Genomic DNA, 21,533 nt, shown 5'->3' with positions numbered 1-21,533 from the left:
TATGCTAAGTGAAATGAAGGAAAATCCACACAAAACCAATGGTGAAGGGAAGGAAACTGGGTTCAAATCAATGATTTGGAACATAAGGGAGAAACAAACAGTCTACTAGTTCAGAATGAGGAAGCAAGAATTGAAAAAAATGAGGAAAATTTCCCAAATTTTGTGAAGGAGATGGACATACAGGTTCAGGAAAGACAGAGCATCCCAGGTGATCTGGACCCAGAAGGCATCACACCTTCATGACTGAGATGAAGGACAGATCATGAGTGAGATGCCAAAGGTGAAAGATAAAGACAGAGTCCTGGGGGCAGCAAGAGAGAGGCAGAGAGTTGCCTACAGGGGGGTGCCTATAGGACTATCAGCTGATTTCTCAGAGGACACTTTGCAGGCAGGAAAGGACTGGCAAGCAGTATTCAATGTGATGAAAGGCAACCTGCAACCAGGATTACTCTATCCAGCAAAGCTATCATTTGGAATGGAAGGGCAGATGAAGTGCTTCCCAGACAAGGTGAGGCTAAAGGAGCTCATCATCACCAAGCCATTATTCCATGAAATGTCAAAGGAACTTAAGAAAAAGAAGATCAAAACTATGAACATTAAAATGACAACAAACCCACAACTATCAACAACTGAATCTAAAAAATAAAAACAAAATCCAACTAAGCAAACCAGAATAGGGACAGAATCATAAGTATGGGGATCATTTGGAGGGTTATCAGCTAGGAGGGGGGAGGGGGAGAAATGGGGAAATGGTGCAGGGACTAAGAAGCATAATCAATTGGTACAAAAAAGACAGGGGGATGTTAAGAATAATATAGGAAAGCGTGAAGCCGAAGAACTTATATGCACAACCCATGGACATGAACTAAAGGGGTGGGATTGCTGGAGGGAAGGGGATTACTGGGCAGCGGGGAGCAAAGGGGAAAAAATTGGAACAACTGTAACAACATAATAAAATACACTTTAAAAAAAGGCTGACATTAAAAAATAATAATATAAACAAAAATAGAAAGGCAAAGTTATTTGTTCTTGTTTCTTAGATTTTTTCTAGATTAGTAAGGAAATGTTCAGGGAAGACAAATCATGGAAATCTTAGCTGTGTTTCAAATATACTGATAATGCTTGGTCTAGCTGTATACCCACACAGTATTTTGTTCCATTAAACAACATTTGAGAGCTATAGTAAAAACTCTTGATTCAAAATGATTTATACCTTCCATGCTATAATATTCCAAAGGTGAAAATAAATTTCTTCTCTAGAAACAAAGAATGAAATAAAAAATTGGATTAAATGAGAAAGTAGTGACAAATCAAATTTTCACTCTGAAATAAATAATGAGACTAGCTCACAACAGGGGATCCCATTCAGATTGTCGGTCCCCTATGGGTATGGTTTAACACAAAGTCTAACAGGCATTTAGCTACTGACTAGGGCAAGAAAGGCAGGGTCTGCAGCCCCTAATGCCTGCATCTGTGAGAACACATTGAAGCCACTAAAATTATCATTGAAGTCTTGAAAGTATCAAATTTGGAGATTTTTTTCAAGGAGATTAAGTTAGAGAAATAGATAAATTTTGGCTTAATGGCCCAATGGCAGAGTGTTGGAAAGTAAAAATAATCTCAGATAACATAAATAGGGGTCATCAAAATAGCTATGCCTGCAATAAACTGGCAAGTTCCCCTTTCTTGCAATCAAGTATCCATTGGAGTTGTTAAATCATTTTCATTTTGCTATTATCAAGAAGAATAAAGTCTAATACATGTGTCAACTGAACCAACAGATAGCTACTTAGGTTTAGAAAACATAATGTTACCAGTGCGTGAATAATACCAGTGACTCAATGCTTATAGAGTAAAAGAGTACTACAGAAGAAAAAAAGTAAATTACTTTTTATTTTTTCACTTGGTATTGAGATTTGTACTCTACCCAATTGATTGTACATGGAACCAAAGGGGAGAAAAACATCAACTAAATGTTTTTTTTTTATTTTTTTTATTTTTAGCTGTGTTGCAGAATTCATGTAGGCACAACTGACTTGCCAATAAATTAAAGAAAAAAAATTAAACTTTCTTCTCAGGAGAAGAGAGTCATAATGTCAGCCTTTAGTCAATCCCAATCCAGACCCATGGAAATTAAAGGAACAAAAGTTAAGAATTAAGGTGCATTTGAATCCATTCTATCTGCAGAGAGAAAAGCAAGGACAGAAAGAATATTTCATCTAATAAAAGATTAATGTGAGAGTCTTCTGCGTGATAACCACATTGCTTCCTCTCTGAGCTAATTATGCCTTTGAATCACATTCAGAAAGGAAGACACAAAGTAACCTTCAGCAAACACTTGTTTTAATTGCTTAATACTGTAGTGAACACTTCTTTCTGAGTTAATTGAGTTATTTTTCTAGGAGGTACACAAATCCCTCTGTCCTCAGTAAAATGTTGACAATGAACAATGGTATTCCTTTGGAAAAAAGATTTGGACTTTGTAATTATTGACATCAAATGGCTTTTGTCAAAAGATAATTTTCAACTGAATTTATGTTGAGCAATGAATTATTCTATGGAGTTTCTGAAGGGACTAGAAGCTCAGGAATTAATCCACAGCTGTGGTCTGTGTCTTCACATACATAGAATAGAGGTTTTCTGTAACTGTATTTGTACACAGCCATGCAGACAGCTAGGAGGCTAGGGCTGAGATTGTCTTACCATCCAGTCTCAGGTGGCCTTCCACAAAAATGTATGCACATATTAATACCTCATAAGAGAGACTCCTATTTTTCTAACTACACAGTAGTATGCCATGGTAGAAATCATGGGAGTGGGTTTTCTGAAATTGTTTAGACTTGATGACACACAATGAAAATCAATTATAACCCAACATTTAGTAGATAATATTATTTTTAATTCTCCTCAGACAATGCATCCTCCACAAGTATATCTGGGGCAGACCAATTCACCACCAGTAGTGTGATACATCACCTGGTGTATCTATAACACATGATTCACATCATCATAGTAAATTCTGTCAGCTTAGGGGAGGAAACACAGATAAGAAGTAACTTTCCTTACAAGGTTATTCAACAAGTTCTTTAGTTACTCAACTAAACAAAATACTCTACTTATTAAACTAGTGATTGGTAGATCCAGAGTTAACACTATTTAAATCAAGAGCTTCTTAACGCCAAAGCCCCTCTATTAACCACTAGTTATGCTGCTGAGAAGAGGATGCTGAGTCTCCCAGTGATCACTTCCTTCTTCATGCCTTAAATATCACATTCCCAGTATGGGAATACTCAGGCTAAGAGAAGTGACATTTTTACCCCAACCGTCCTTGTGATGAGGGAAGTTTTCCTTATAACATATGAATCCTGGTGGAAAAGAGCCATATGTATGCAGAGTACATCAGCCTCACCTTCTCTGCCAAGGACAGAGCAGAGAGAGGAGTCTGTATGAACACTCCGTATATCATCAGTGCTACTACTCTACATAAGGAGTGCATCTTCCCTCAGTTTGAAGATGTAGACCCCTCACCACCTAAATATCTCAGATTCACTTTACTCTTCCTTCAAGTCAATAAAACTTAGTAGGGACATATACAAAATAAAGTATATAGAGGATGGTCTACTTACCTCATTGTCTGTTGATTTAAAAACTAAACTCCTTAAAACATTCTCATAGTACCACAAGGATGAGATTAAATAACTCGTATGTTGAGAAATGTACTTATAATGACTATATAATTGCTTCCTCGGGCTATAAGCTAACAGACCACTGCCAAGTGGGTGGTTTACCCAAAAGGGAATGGATGTTCTCACAGCCAATATTCTGGCAATGATATGAGGAACAAAGTCTTAGAGGTAAAGAAAACCCTGCTTCTTTCTCAGGAAATGGGATTAGTTTAGTTTGAACTCCTGCATGTAGAAGTACCTGGGACACTTACAGTAATGGTTAGTCAGCTGCCCCTGTCCCTGGAGCCATGCAGGAATGAGATGCGAAATCAGCTCTCTGAGGTCCCTAGGAAAGGTGGGGGCTACATCTGTGCAGTAGTTTAAGTATTACTCTGAGTTTCCTTAAAAGCTTTAGGCTGGTCTCTGCTACATCATGGAAAAGTAATAAATGCCAAGTCCATCTTTAGAATAAAACCACAGAGGAAAGTGAAGCCCCCTTCTCATAAGGCAAAAATTACAAGAGAGAGACACAGGTGCAGGACAACTTTGCCCAAGGACGCATGATTTTACAAGGACGGATGCAATACCAGAAGCAGCAGGATGAGAATTCTGGAATAAGATGAGGGCTCCACTCCTGTGCAAAGTAATCTGGATACTTTCAGAAATTTCTGGGAGATGTTACAGAGTTGTTAATCGACAGCTATAAATGGGTTCATACCATTATAGTTATTCAAATTTTCTGTCACTAAAGACCTTATTCTGCCTGTTGGTCCTAGTCAGAAGGATGATTAAGTATTTCTCTTTTCTTCAGTCTCCTGATTCAGAGTGAAAAAGAAGAAAATAAAATAACAAAGAAACCTTCCTGTCTACATAGTAAAAAGAATGTAATACTAATGGTGGAAGACTATGGGCTTTAAGGTCAAATAGTCCTAAACTCAAATCCTAGCTCTGACCTAGACATAAATAACCAATTGCTTTTTCATAAAGGTGCCAGGGGGAATAAATGAGAAAAAGATGGTCTGTTCAACAAATAGTGTTGGAATAACTGAACATTCATATGAAAAGAATAAACCTATTACCTTTATGATATAAAAAATTAAATCCAAAAGGATTATAGGGCCATATGTCAAAACAAAAAATATAAAACTTCTAGGAGAAAACATAGAAGAAAAACCTTTTGACCTTCCATTAAAATTTCTTAGCATGAATCATTATAACTTGAGAAATTTGACATTATCATAATTAAAAGTCTGCTCTTCAGATGATGCTGTTAAGAAAGTGAAAATATAAGCTGTAATTTGGGAGAAAGTATTAACAAAATATACTCTTAGGTTCAGTAAGAGCCTCAAAACCCCCACCCAATAAGTTGATTAGCAGGAAGTAATAACCACAAACAATGACTATTGAGAAGTCCAGTGAAAAGTTCCTCAAATCTTGCAGAACACCAGTAGGAGGTAGAAAATTTTTTACTCCCTTATTCTATTCTTCTCCCCAACAACATGCCCAATAAATCACCAAGTACCTTCTCCTGAACAACATACCCAACAGAACACCAAGTGCCTCGTTGTTCCCACCATTGCGCCCGCCATTACCCCCAGACTCAACCCATTGTTCGTGCTGTTACCCCCAGGCCCAACCAATCACTAGGCGCCCTGATAGCCTGTTCCAGTCATCCTCTATCCCTCCCTTTAAAACCTTGTCAGCCTGTACGCCAGCTGCTGTTCTCTCCTTTGAGACAGCCCGGCAGGTTCCTCTTAATAAATCTTGCATCTCAGCTTCCTTGGTTTCGGTTTTTACTATTTCTAACATATACAACTAATAGAAGACTTGTATCCAGAATATAGAAAGAGAAAACAACCCAAATAGAAAACTGGCAGAATATTTGAAAAGACATTTCACTGATAAGTTAAAAACAAAATCATCAAGAAAAGATTAGCACCATTAAGCATTAGAGAAATGCAAAATAAAGCTACAGTGAGATCCCACTGGAAAGAAGATTGACAATATCAAGTGCTAACAAGGATTTGAAGCAACTAAAGAATCTCATCAACTTCTGATGGGAGTGCAAAATAATACAGACATTTGAAAACAGTTGGTCAATTTCTTTAAAATTTATATATATGGTTGTCAAATGTCCTAGGGATCCCATTCATAGGTATCTACCCTAGAAAAATAAAAATGTATGTCCATAGAAAGACATGGGTGCAAATCATACAGGTTTGTTTCAGTTTTATCCATGATAGCTGAAAACTGAGAATGACAAATATCCATCAACGGGCAAATGGATAATCAAAATCCATAGAATGAAATTTCATTCGACAACAAAAAGAAATTAATTATTGATACATGAATGAATCTCAAAAGCATTATACTAGGTGAAGGAAACCTGATACAAAAGGCATGTTATATGATTCCAGTTATATGACATTCAAGAAAAGGCAAAACTTTGGGGATCAAAAAAACAAAACAAAAAAGTTTAGTGGTCACCAAAAACTAAGGGTAGAGAGAAATATTTACTGCAAAGGGGGATGAGGGTACTTTCTGGAATAACAGAAATATTTTCTATCTTGATTGAAGTCATTATTAAGCAACTCTATAAATGTGTCAAAAATCATTATCAAACTGAACACTCAGAAGGGGTGTTTTTACTGTATATAAATTATACCTCAATAATATGTGCTTTGAAAAAAACAAAAAGCAAAACCGAAAGAAAAAATTACATCTCTACCATTTATAATAAGAAAAATTTTAACCTCTCTGAGCCCATATCCTCATCTATATAGCATCTATATAACTCATAACACTTATATTACAGAATTCTTTAAGAAAATGTATGTAACATGGATTCCAAATGGCAAATACTATTTCTGAGTTTTACTTGGTGAGTAACTGGGGAGTTCAGTTAATATACAACATAATGAATTAGGCCATGGTTCTGACCAATGGAAATCCTTTTTATAGCCTGAGTCATTATCACTGCTTTGAGATTTATGATGTAGTTTCCTCATGTCTGTTATTAGGTTTCCATACTTTTTCTCAAATTGAACCTTATCCTTCCACAGTACTTCCCAATCTGATAACTAGCTTTAAGGCCTAAATTTCTGATTCTGAGTCCCATGGTAGTGTTTAACAAGTCTCAGAGCTCATCCTCTATTCAGGTCCCCATTTGCTTATACTATAACTAGAGAAGATTCCCTTTCAAAAATTAGGGACTTATACAACTTTTCAAGGAAGATGTTTGACAGTATCTACTAAAAAGGAATGTAAACACAACCTATGATTCCATTATTCCACTCCTAGCTACATACCCATAAGAAATGTCCACATGTGTTTACCAAAAGACCTTCATAATAGTGTTCCTAGCAACATTATTTGTAATAGCCAAAAGGTGGGAACAATTCAAATACAATGCATGTATAAAAGGTATTAGATACACAAAAAGTATTACTAGACAGCAATAAGAGTGAACAAACCATAGCAGGAAATAACATGGATGAATTCTACAAATAAAATAAGCAAAAACAAAAGAGACATAGTGTATGACTTCATTTTTATAACCTATAAATACAGGCAAAACTACTGTATGATGTTGAAAGTCATGATGGAGAGAAATAGGTAATAACTAGAAAGGGGCACAAAGATGACTCCCTAGATTGTTGGTAATATTCTGTTTATTGAGATAGGTCTTCTTACAAATTTATTCACTTGGTGAACATTCATGAATCTATAAGATTATGAGATGTACACTTTTCTTGATGTTACTTTATGTTACAATATTTGAATTTTAAAAGTATACTCAGAAATGATAAAATAATTGAGTCTTTAAAAAACTGGAACAGAGTTCCATGCTCTTGCCAACATCTTTTTCCCCCATCCCAGGCCTTCCCACTTTTTGCTTCTGGAGTCATAAAAAAACTAATGGACAGATCCGCCGGAGTGAGGCTTGCTAGCCTCCCTGAACATATAAGTACTCTGTTGTCCAAACTCAAATCAGCAGCTAGAATCAAGATATCTTCTACTTGCCTATATTATTACTGCAAAATATCAAATTTCATGGAGACCACGTATTGTTTTCCCAGTTGAACATCTAAAATCAGCTCAATTTGCCTCTATCTTTCCTCTTTTCATTCATTCATGCATTTTCTTATTAAATTATTCTTTCATTATTTCAACTATGTTAAACATTATACTCAATTATAAAGATAACATTAGCAAATAAATTCATGGCCCATACTGTTATAGGATGGTGTCCCCAAGGATCTGGAAGGGACGTTGACCGTATGTAGAATGGTAATAAAAAGCTTACAGGGCCTGCATAAAATTCTGCAAGCGGCCGCAATTAGTCACCCTGCCCACTGTGTCACAGAATGCAGTCAGGGATTTAGAAGCAAGGTAGCAGGCATTCTTGAGGGAGAGAACCATGCAGTTTGCAAGGAGGTAGAAGAGGAGAACCATGCAGCTTTGAAAGGGAAGGGAGAACTGCATGCTGTTTACAAGGAGGCTGGCAACTCCACGTGGCTCTGCACTGAGAGCTGGAGGGCACCGCAACACAGAGAAAACCTCCCCAATCAGGATCAAATGATTGGGAACTGCTGGTAAAACTGAACTATATCTGGAAAGTAGAGAAACAGTATCTGTGACTTTCTTATTCTAAAACTAGCCTGGTTTGGCAGGGGGAGGCAGAACTATGTGTTTGTGGGTGTTTTAAAGAGAATAAGACTTAACAGCAGAAATCTGCCATTAATCTAAATCTGTATAGCCTTTAAATAAACATTTCCTTTTCTTTTCACCAAACTCTGGTATTAAGAGTTGTGCTTTTGGTGGTGGGCAATCAGGCCCCTCATTACTGAACAGCCCGTGGGTTCTGTTTCAATCGGGGCAGCTGGTGGGTTCTGTTACAATACAACCTCCCTCTTCCTCACTTCATTCCTTTAGCCTCACAGTGTGAGATCATGAACCCCCAACCACCCAAACTAATCCATATGGTATCATATAAACCATCATGATATGGCAAGTTGTCTCTGTCCACCACAGTTAGTGACAGGTAGCCACAAGATGTAGATGGACCATGGCTGTCCTGGTGACCAAATCACTGAGTCAAATCTATTTTGAGAAAGGTAAGAAGCCAACCACATGAATTAAATGAGTTCATTAGATGATTCTGGTATACATAAATAAAATGTTCTTTAAAAGAAAAATTAGAACAAGAACCAGAAATATGCTTCTAATGTCTGCTTTGATTTTTCTCATTTGGAAACCATCACATTCTAAAAACTGCTGAATTTCTAGCAGGTTTTTTTTTTTTTTTAATCTCATTCTCATGAATTAGGTATCACATTTAAGTAGCATGTGGACTCTTGGAGCCATGTTTTTAAGATTTAAGAAACAAAAACAAAAAGGAGCATGTAACATTTCTCTGTGAATTTACCAGCTCAATTAATAACTTGCTCACTAAGTTTAATAACGTCAGGTAGTAAGACAGCCCATTAACAACGATTTCAGCTTTTCAGAATAACACACATGGCTATATTTGTACCAACCTTTCAGGAAAAACTCATGAAAATGATACACTATTACATATTCAACCCCATTCCAACAAACCTGATAATTGAGGACACTTTAAATTTAGATTTGTTTGAATATAGATTTGGACAATAGTTCACATATCAACATCCAAGGGAAATTGTAAATATCCTTGTGAGCCTAACAGTTCCCAGGAGCCTCAGTGATGACCCCCACTCATATTATAGATAATGCTAGCACAGACTCTTAAAGCCGCAAACTGTCTACATTTGTTCCAAAAGAAGCACTGATATTTCCAGCTACATGGTACACTCACTGGCCCAGTTTTGCCCTTGGCTCAGAAAAGGTAGGTAGATTTTTGTATGTTTATCCCACAGATAACAAACACACCTTTTTCTAATCTGGCTTTACTTTAATTCCCTACCTTTAATTAGCTCAAGGAATTTTTATGTAACCTTGCAAAGAGCACCCTTCCTTGCTTTCCTTCCCTCTCTCCTTTCCACAAACATTGAGTGCTTCTTATATTTCAGACACAGTGATACAGAGACAAATAAGACTTTGTGACCTGTACCATTATACAAATTTCACCTATTTACCAATTGCAAACCACTTGAGATTCCCTTCACAGCCTGGAACCTGACTGATTTTAGTTCTTGATGAGTGATCTAGGTCTCTCTGAAAACCCAGCTTTGCCACAGTTTTTTGCCGACTCTTACAGACCATAACTGAAACCAAGGGTGAGCATTCCTTCATCATCTTCTTTCTTGCTCACTACATCTCCTTAACCTTCCTTTTCATCCTCCCTACCCATGGAATTCCATGGTCACGTTGGTAAAGTAATTTTACTGGGGATCCCTTACTATTGAAATAAAAGCTGCATTTCCTCCCAGAACCCCTACAGCAATTTCTGTGCTAAGATTCTCTGGCCATTACACTCCAGAGATGAGCTCTGGAGATAAGATGCAAGACACAAAAAACTCAAGTTGACACAGAGTGAATCTCACACCGCCTGAGTCCTATTTTGGTGCCTCTCTATTTAGAACACTAATGGGAATTTGTCATTTTAAAGATATAATGATGAGAAAACAGGCTCTAATTTCTTAGTAACTATAAAATCATGAATAAATATGTTATAACTATCCCAACTGATTTTTCCCCAATCAATTTTCATCTGGATTTCATTTCAGGGTCAATGCTGAGGGTCAATTTATATGCAGAAAGTGTCCCTGAACTAAATATATTGCCTCTCAGTCTCTCACAGGCTCACAACTCCTGGATCAGAATTTCAATTGTGCTAACATTAACACCTACATTTTTTTTCTGGTTAGGTAGCTGGCAATTAACACTAATAATGTGTTGATTGTGATATATCCTTAATTTCTTCCACTAGGTTGATAACTACCTGAGGGCAGTTGTGCTATTTGGGGGTGGGAGGAGTTGCTTAAACAACAGACATTTATTTTCTCACAGTTATTCAGGATAGAAGTTCAAAATCAAGGTGTCAGCAGGGATGGTCCTTCTAAGGCCTCTCTCCTTCGCTTATGGATGACCATCTTCTCCCTGTGTCCTCACGTAGCCTTCCCTCTGGGTGCATGTGTGTGTCCTCATCTCCTCTTCTTTATTTTTGAATTGAGGTATAATTGACACATATTATATTAATTTCAGGTATACAACATAATGATTTGATATTTGTATATACTGAAATATGATCACCACAGTAAGTCTAGTTAACATCTATCACCATCTATAGTTACAGCATATTCTTCTTATGATTAGAACTTTTAAGAAGTACTCTCTCAGCAACTTTCAAATATGTAGTACAATATTATTAACTATAGTCATCATGCTTTACATTACATTCCCAGGACTCATTTAACTTTTAACTGGAAGTTTGTACTTTTTTGACTACCTTTATACATTTTGTCCAACTCCCAATATCCACCTCTGGCAACTACCAAACTGTTCTCTGTATCTGTAAGTTCAGGTTTTGTTTGTTTTTGTTTTAGAGTCACATATATAAGTGAGATCACACAGTATTTGTCTTTCTCTGACTTTTTTCACTTACCATAACACCGTGTAAGTTCATTCATGTTGTAACAAATGGCAAGATTTCATTCTTTTTTGTGGCTAAATTATATTACATTTTATATATACCACGTTTTCTTTATTCATTTATCCGTACATAAACACTTACGTTGCTTCCATTTCTTGGCTATTATAAATAATGCTGCAATGAACATGAAGATACATATATCTATTTCAGTTAGTGTTCTCATTTTTTTCAGGTAAATACTCAGAAAGAAAATTGGCTAGGTAATACAATAGTTCTATTTTTAATATTTTGAGGAAACTCCATACTGTTTTCCATAGTAGTTGCACAAATTTACATTCCCTCCTCACCATCTTCAGCTTTTCTCCCCATCCTCGCCAGCATTTGTTATGTCTTATCTTTTTTATAATAGCCATTTAACAAGTTTAAGTTGATTTCTCATTGTGGTTTTCATTTGCATTTTCCTGAGAATTAGTGATGTTGAGTACCTTCTCATGTATCTGTTTGCCATTTGTATGTCTTCTTTGGGAAAATCTTTATTCAGGTTCCTTGCTCACTTTGTAATCAGATCTGGTTTTTTTTTTGTGGCCATTGAGATGTTTAAGTTCTTTATACATTTTATATATTAACTCCTTATCAGATAAATGGTTTGCAATAATGTGTTAACTAACTTTATTGTGATAATCATTTCTCAAAATATATACTCATATATCAAATCATCACATTGTACAAATTAAATTTACAGAATGTTATGTGTCAATTATTGCTCAATAAAATGGAGAATATAAGAAAAGAAACAGGAATATAGAATAAGCCAGGCAAATAGAATGCACTTTAATTCAACTAAAGTATATCAGTAATTCAAGTATATCAACAATTATATTACATACAACTGGACTAAATACTTCAGTTATTAAAAATATCAGACTAGATAAAAAAATTACAACCCCATGCTATTACAAGAGACATCTAAAAATAAAGATACAGAAATTGTTGGGGGGGCAGATAATAGGTCCTACAAATACTAACAAAAAACAAAACATAAAAACAGTTGGATAAATTAGGCTATTAAGATAAATCATAATTAGGAAAACAGAGAGTGATTTCAAAATAAAAAATTCAAATTACCCGGAAAATATTTATATCTATCTAAAATTATGCCCTCAAAATATGCAAAGCAAGAATTAACAGATCTAGTAAAATGCAATTTAAATAAATGAAGGGAGAAAACATTTCATAGATTGGAACATTCAGTATTGTACAGCTGCTAATATTTTCCAAACTGATTTAAAGAATTAATGCAATCATAATCAAAACCCCTACAAGTATTTTCTGGAACTGCAGAAGTGAATTGTAAATTTTATGTGGAAATGCAACCATTACTATAAATAATGAATTTATTTTTTCCAATCACATCTTTTATTTATGCACCATGCCTTAATTTATTGGTTTTAATTTGAAGAATGGTAATGAATAAAAGGAGTTCTACTAAATCTCCCTGTCTTGATATTGATTTCAGAGGAATCAGTATCAATAAAATGGATTCATCTTTTAGATTATTTTTATTTCTAATCATTGTTTTCTGTATTTTTCCATAATGAATCTATAACAAAATTTTCAGAAGTGTTTCCTCCATTTATTTAGATTAATATATGATTTTTCTTCTTTATTCCATCACTGTGATAATTTACATTGATTGGTTTTCATATATTATACCAACCTTGAATTCCTAAAATAAAGCCAACTCAGTCATGGCATACTAGCATTTTAATGCTAGATATGATTTGATAACGTGTCATTTAAAAGTTTTGCATTTATGCTTATGAGTGAGATTGACCTGTAATTTTTCTTTCAATGTCCCTGCCAAGTGTTGATACCAAGAATCATTAGTTTATAAACTAAGTTGACAAGAATTCTTCCTTTTGTTTGCCTCAGAGTTTTGTTTCTTTTTTATTATTTTTATTTTGACATTGGTGTTGTTTTTTAAATATTTAGGAGAAGAAAAGTATACTAAAATTGCCCCCTATGAGTATTTGTCTATTTTTTCTTTTAATTTTGTCAATATTTTATTTATACAGCATACACATATAAATTATTACACCTTCTTGGTGAAATTAATATTACACCATTACAAAATATCCCAGTGTGTCTTTAATAAATTATCTTGCCTTAGTCTGACATTAATCTAGCAAAACCAGCTTTCTTATTAGTATTTGTATTATATATCTCTTCCTATACATTATATTTTCAAACTTTCTACATCTTATATTTCATGCACATCATTCGTAAGCTGCAAGCAGTCATTGTGTTTTAATCCAGTCTCACAGTCTTTGTTTTCTGGTGGGGTCAGATATTTCATTTAAATTTGATACCCTGACTGATGTTCGGTGATTAAATGTACATCTTATTAAGTGTTTTTCTATTTGTCTTGTCTACACTGTGTTTCTTTCTCTCCCCTTTCTTAACTAATTTTGGATTGATTGTTTTCAGTAATTCATTTTCCTCTCCATGAACTCAGTAGTTGTAAACTCTATTACTATTCTGTCAGTGACTTACTAGATTAAAACATGTCTTGATCCTTATCAAAGTCTAATGTTTCCTGCTACTCCTACTTTTTCCACAACAACTCAGGAACCTTAGAATGGTAACTCTGTCTTCCCCCTCTTGACTTACATGGTATCTTTTAATATATTTTATGTCTATAATGATTTTAAGTGCCAGTTGGCTTAATTTTATTGTTTTTTTATAGTAATACTATTGGGCTTACCCTCATATCTAACAATTTTCACTTCTTCATTCTTCCCTGCATTGCTGAGTTTTCATCTAAAATCAGGTTTGTTTTCTTATGCCTGAAGAGTATGTTTTACCAGAGGCTTATTTGCTATGAAGGTATTAAAACAAGTTTCAGAAAACTTGACTGATGAGGACTCTTTCCAGTGTGTCACATGATTATACATGCTTTTATAAAATTTGCACAATAAGATATTTTACTTGAAATGAGTTAAGCCCACTATTTGCACTCATGTTTCTTCTTCATCAAACTTCCCTTTGAAACAAATAATACTTGATTGAATACGAGCTAAAAGAAAGCTGAGTTGCACATACAAGCAGCTTAAATTATTTTTGTGATTCATAACAAAATATTTTTGTAATTAATTGTCACTTCTGTATGTAGCTAAATAATGTCTAGCCATCTTGAGATATTCCTGGTATCTGTTGTACAGATTCACCTGCATTGTGACATGAAGATGGAGAGCAAGAGCTGTATCATAATAACAATACATCCTAAGGTGCTCACACAAGATGTGACTGTGTGAACACACACACACACAGACACATGAAAGAAAGAAAAAGAATAAAATGTAGCTGATAGGTGAGATATTCTTTGATTCATCTGAAATCTAAGATAATAAATGGAAGATTAGGTTCTAAATGATGCTTAAAAACAAAAAGTTTTTCTTATCAAGAATAAATTCAATAATGGATCAGTGTAAATATAATATATGTTGTTTTTGATAGGAATCATGTGAAATAAAATATATCACAATGTTTGTATTTGTGAAGTATGAGCATTCAAACATCAAGTTTATTTGTATGTCATGTTTTATGTACCTCAACTGAAAGGATTGTATTTGAAGTGTTTGGTGCACATTTTTCTGTTAATATCTAGTGGTCCAAATCAAAAGTAAGTAAAATTGGCCCAACAATGCAACACAAAAATATTTAAAAGAAGGATTATATATTATGCTTAGTAGTTATTTAATTAAATATATAATTTGGATTTGGGAATATTGGGGGCGATTGGATTTCTTAAACACATTCCTGTAGGTGTTTTATTCAGATAAATATTTACTTTTTAACCTAACTTAGTACTCAAAATTTGATTCTTTCTCTTAAAGAAAGACCCAAAGTTAATGAGTGCCAGATTCCACAAGCCCTTTAATGGTTTAGTCAGTGTTATTAAAAATGACTTGTTTTATTTGAATGCAAATGTATTTAATTCTTTTGCATTTTTGAAGATTTAATGAATTTTACATGATAAATTTTGAATTACATTAATGCTTTGAAGATATTTTTCTTTCTTCTGGTATTCATTTGTTCTGTTGAAGTCAGGTGACATTCTGATTGTTTTTTAGGTAAGTGATCTTTTTTTCTGGCTGTTTTTAGGTTTTTGCTTTTTCATTAGTTTTCAGAGTTTTTCTGTGCTATAATATGTCCTACTTACTATTCATAATGTCTTGAATCTGTGGCTTAGTGTCTTTCATTCTTTATATATGGGGTGGGCAAAAGTAGGTTTATAGTTTTTGTATGGAAAATAATACAGTAATTAATAAATAATAATACAACTCACAACTCTAAACATACTTTTGCCCCCTCCTTGTAAAATAGCACACAATTCCTTCTTTGTTATTTATCTTATCTTTACCAACCTCCCCTCTTTCTCGATCCCTAGAAGTGTAAATCTACATTAGAAATTTTTACACATCTCTATTTATCTTATATTATTTTCTGTACTTTCCCTCTTTTTGCTTATTCATATTTCATTTTGGATATTTCCTTCTAAAATGTCTTGTAATTCATTATTGATCATTATCTCTGAATAATATATTTTAATTCATCGATTAAATTCTTAAACTTAGATAATATATATTTTTTAGTTACAGAAGTTCTGTAATTTATTACTTTTTATTGTTTCCAGTTCTCTTTCAAAATTCTCACTCTATTTATTTCCTTAAATATGATGAACAGAGTTATTTTAAAGTCTGTGTCTGGTTTTTCAATTATTGCATCACCTATGATTCTATGCATCAGCTAGGTATACTATGTTGTTCATCTTAGATTTTAGCCACTTTTCTTCACTTGTATGCTTAGGTATTTTCTGCTGAATGTCAGCCATTTCATATAAAAAATAATAGGAAAATTCTAGGCCTAGGGTTATGTTATTTTCTTTCATGGAGGAAATAAGTTTTCCCCTAGCACAATGCTAAGGGCGTTAGCAAATGAAGAGGAGCTTAATTCTTTCAAAGACTAGGAGGATTCAAAGCAAGGCCTCACCCCTGAGAGGACAGGACTGTTTCCAGTTCACCCTTCAAAGTACAAACTTTTAGAGTTCACCCTGTGGAGTTCACTAAGGTCTCACAAGGTTTAAAGGCCCTGAAGTCCAATTTTGTAATGCTAGCCTCATGAACCTGTCAAAACTCTAACTAAATGAAAAAGAAATAAGAGAAATACAGCAGGAAAGAAAGAAATAAAAATGCTTCTCCTCAAGTACTACAAGGTTAGCTATGTAGAACATAACAACGAATCAACAAGAAAGCTCCTGGACTATTGAGTTCAACAGAATCACAGGATAACGGGCCAGCACACACAAATCAAGTATAATAGTAGCATTGTACAATGGGAAACTTAAATTTAGAAAACTACAACTTAGAGGTGCAACAAAAATTAAATGCCAATTCTACAAATCTAACAAAACATGTATCAGAGCTCTATATTTAAATCTTTAAAATGCTGATAAAAGTAATAAAAGACAACCTAAAGAAATAGGCATACAATAAATATGGATTAGAAGATTCATCATAAGGAAGATGTTAGTTCTCTCCAAATTTATCTATATTTAATGGATTATCAATTAAATGCTTAAGATAATATTTTTTAGGTATAAACTGATTCTAAAACTGATATAAAAGAGCAAAAAACTAGACTAGCTAAAACAACTGAGAAAAAGAAAACAGTTTGAGGAAGTGAGTTTAACCCTTACCAAACACAGTGTGGTATTGGTGAAGGGGTAGCATACAAATCAATGGAACAACAGAAAGTCCAGAAATATTTTCATATAAATATGACAATTTGATTTTTTACAAAAAAATTTTTAAATTAAATAAATAAATTATAGTCTTTTCAACAAATAGTATTGAAGCAATTGTAAATGTGCAGGAAAAATAAATTTCTCATCTTATACAAAAACTAATTCAAAATAGATAACAGATCTAAATTTAGACATAAAATTATAAAAATTTCAGAAAAAATATAGAAAACACATTCATGACCTAGAATTTGGTGAAGATCCCATAGACATTATACTAAAAAACAAGTCTGTAAAGAAAAACAATAAAAATTAGACCATCAAAATTATAAATGTTTTCTCTGTGGTTGGCATTTTTAAGAGAATGAAAAGACAAAACACAGATTGAGAGGAACATATCAAATCACATATACAACAAAAGACTTAAATCTAAAATATACAAAAAATAATCTCTCTCCTTGTCCTTGAGTAGAATGAATAAAGAAGAAAGAACAAGAATAGCACTATTTAGGCTTCCTCCTCATGGAAGAAAGCATCAGGAATTGAGAAGAAGTGTTTGCTACCAACATTCACTTGTTTGTTTGTTTGTTTTTTGTCTTAACCATTGAGATTAATGATTAAGCCTGTGGTCCACCAGAGCTGAAACTTTCCCTTTCAGAAAAGAAGATCAAACTATCAGGACTGAGCCCTGCTCCTTCCTTCACAAGACCGCCCTTCTAAGACCAACATTGTTATATTGTGTATTATCCTGGGAAAACTTGTAGACAATTTAGATTTGAATCCAGTATATTCTGAAATTGGTCAGAGAAGAGCACTAATTAAATCAATTCCAGGCTGTACTCAAGGCTGAAAATAAAACTCATTCTCTTCTCTATATTGGTACACCCACCGTTACCCAAAATAGCACATCATAAATCCTGCGATGAGATTAAATGACAACATGAAGATGCTCCAGTAATAACATGCCAAAAAAGAGATGCACCAAAATTGAATATAAATCCCTTTCTATTGTCAAATTCCCAAAGAGAAAAGTTCAGAAATTAAATTTCCTTGTGAATTTAATTCCAAAAAACATTCAAGTCCAAAGTGCTTGAACTTCAAAATAATAAGTTTTGGTCTTGAGAGTTAAAAACTCAGAGTCCAAAGTGACTCCTGCTAGTTTTTCATTCTGCTCAATCTCAATCAGAAGTGTTCTCAATTCCAGGGTGCAATTGCATATTGTCCTGCATATTCCAGGCAAGATTGTGTGCTCAGAACAGCACATAGTTTGCCAGGCCATACAGAGACACAAGGGTGGGTAGAGAAGGATTGTGGTCACCTCCTAAGCAAAACCTTGCATCAAGAGGTTAATATTGTCACTATGTATTTACTGTTATCTGGGGGAGAAGGGAGCATCTATCCAGTGTACATTGCTTCATTTTCAAAGGAGTGACTTTGAGATATATTTGCCTTCTACAAATTTTAGAAATTTGTAATGGTGACCCAAGGTCAGCACATACTATGGCACAGAATGGAAAATGTCAGTTCACAAATACTCTCCATGAAGTACCAGCATTCAGAAATATGGTGCTTGTGTTAGGGTAGGTTGCTGTGATAAAGAGACAATCAAGGAAACAGGCAATGCAATGAGGTTTACAGTACACAAGAAGTTCCTGAGCACATAGGCTGAGAACAGCCTTATTTAAAATAAGACCTAAATTGCTTCCCCTTCTAAAATCACATCCTTTTAAACTGTACAACCTTTCCTAAACATTTATGCAAACCACTTTCTCCAAGATGAAGCTTCTATAGTACAAGTGGATCTGCTCTTGATTAATATTTACTTTGTTTGCAGGAGTCTTGCAGTCATCCTAGTGTTGGCAATGCAGGGAAGGGGCCTGTAATGAAAGCAGCCAGGAGTGAGGCCTGAACTGCTCAATTCCAGTGACTCCTGTGTATCTTTGACCAAACTCCACCTCAGCTCACAAAAGCACAAGTGCATCCTGCAGTGTGCAGTCTTACCTCCCTTAAATGCTCTGCTCTTTTATTGCTATCTTGAAACCTATGCATATTCTTTTGAATTCACCAGCTTATTGTGTTCAATTTCTCCTAATCATATTTTTCTTCTCTATTATATTACATCTTCATTCTGAGCAACACTAATATTACCAAGTAAAAGGAAATAAAGGTTTAAAAATTTGAAAGAAGCCATCCTTTTTAGTAAAAATACTGCTAATTTTTAATTATAACTAAAGAAAGATGCTAAATACTGTAATATGTAGATTTATACTGCCTAGATATAACTATGCTATATATGTAGCCTGGCTGGTTTGGCTCAGTGGATTGAGCGTCGGCCTGCGAGCTAAGTGTCACTGGTTCGATCTTCCAGTCAGGGCACATCAGAGAAGGAAAACTCTGACTCCAAAAAACCTCCGCTGCCTTGCGGCATACCTCTTCAGGGGAAAGGCTAAGGGAGTAAACCCCGACAGAAAATCCGGAGCCGGAGTCCCTAAGGCGGTTTGACGTTGTAGTCAACACCGGTAACTCCTGCGGCGCACCTGAAGCCAAGCTGTATTGACTCGGTCTTTCCCTTGGATCCCTCAGCTGCGAAGAGAGGGGTGGTCTGCTGCATGGGCAACAGCAGACCCTCCATATCACCCTGCCCAGGCTCTGTAGCTTCAGCTTCACTGGAGAGGACACTCCAGCGTCATCGCAAGATGTCGATTCAACACGGCAGGAGACAGATACCGTGTCACTCCCGAGTCGGACTGCACAACCATTCTCGGCGGTGCAGATAGACTCTTAAGAAGCTACACCATCGTCTCTCGAGACGGACGGCTGCCGACGATATGTAGCATATATATTTATCATTAATTTAAAATTCAATGATGAATTTTTTTTTAATATAGTATCCATTTCTGTGTCAGGCTGTATTAGGCCAGTTTAGGAAATCCAGAGAGAGGAGGTTGAAGATGGTGGCCAAGCAGGTAGAAGCTGAGTCCACTTGCTCTTGCCCTCAACTCAGATTCTCAGCTGATCTTCTGACAAATAACCTGAGTAATCAATAGAATATTAGCTGATATGAAGTTTTAAAGCCAAGGAGTACAGGAGACACTTCACAATAGACAGTAAGGAGATTTCATAAGTTGAAGGGGAAATACTCTGTGTGTGGCACCTACAGCAGCAGAGAGATTAGTCAGAAATTGCAGCTTCGTGGCACCCTCCCATTCCAGGGCAAGCAGGCTCCAGTACCATGCAGGGAACCTCAGACCCTCCCTGGGAGTGACTTGAGAGGATATATAGAGTAGTTGGGAATATCCAGGCCACACACACACAGTGAGCAGTAGGTCAATAGCTGCAGTGCTAAACGTCAACCGGAGAGTGCCAGTGAGAGAGAGGGATTCTATCTCCCACAAACATCAGGAGCCACACCTGGGTCAGGTGGAGGCAGGCTGCGACCAGCTGTGACCAGCTGTGACCATGAGAGATTTTTGGCTTCTTAGAGAGGTGGTGTTGCATGGACAACCAGACAGTGACTGGGTTCTGCAGTGGGGGTGCCACAGAGAGACTTTTTAAAAGAGGAGCTAAAGTGTGCTGGTCAGGGACCCCATGCACAGCTGCCCTGCCAGCAAAGGGACAAGATTGAAAGCACAGTTTGTGCCCAATGAATACAGCTGGGCAGGGAGATCAAAAAGTTGCACAGCAAAGGGATTTCTGGGCCCCAGCCCAGCATGTCTAGCAAGCCGGGGGCTACGCAAAATGGAGAGTTCAGGACTGTGTCTCCTGCGAGGGCAGTGGACTGGGAATTAGACAGGCAAGAGTTGAGCACCTGAGACTATTCATGGCCAGGCAGAACCCCCCTCACCAACAGAGTTCAAATCTCTGGAAAGGGAAGGACGTACCCAGCTCCCACCTCCTGCCGGATTGCAAGCACCACATCCCACGGGGAAGCAGAAGCTCAGGATAACAGGCAGGACAAGCTCAAGAACCCCTTGTAGAGTGCATGTCCACAGGAGAAAGACAGGAAGAGAATCTCCAAAAGGACCCATTTTGAACTTCTCTCAGGGAGACAAAATACACTGGTTCTTAAGGCCTGTTCCACTGGGGCCAGCAAGGCAGGGAGGTCAGAAACCCATGCAGCAAGGGGGAATCAGGGCCCTGCCAGCCTCAGCTCACACACAGACCTGCCATCAGCACTGAGCAGGAAAAAGTTAACCATCTTACACAGATCGGCCCCTCCCTTGAAACGAACAGCTAGTTCATCAGGAACTATACATTATTGGAAATAAACTGGGCACCAAGACAGGGGACACACCCACAATTTTCCCAAAAGATTGAACTGCACCTCCCAGGGGAGACCTAGAGGTCCCACCCTCCCGATCACAATGGAAGTGCCCTAGAGACAGGTGCAGGTGGTACATGCGGTGCTGCCAGAAGTTGGATGGCCCACCCCTGGACCTTGACGGATAGAAAGCCAGAGATGGATCCGAAAGGATAGGACTGAAGGCAA

This window comes from Furipterus horrens, unplaced genomic scaffold, assembly GCF_987537825.1.
Source record: "Furipterus horrens unplaced genomic scaffold, mFurHor1.1.pri manual_scaffold_5, whole genome shotgun sequence".
NCBI classification, from domain to species: domain Eukaryota; kingdom Metazoa; phylum Chordata; class Mammalia; order Chiroptera; family Furipteridae; genus Furipterus; species Furipterus horrens.
This window is presented reverse-complemented; position numbering follows the sequence as displayed.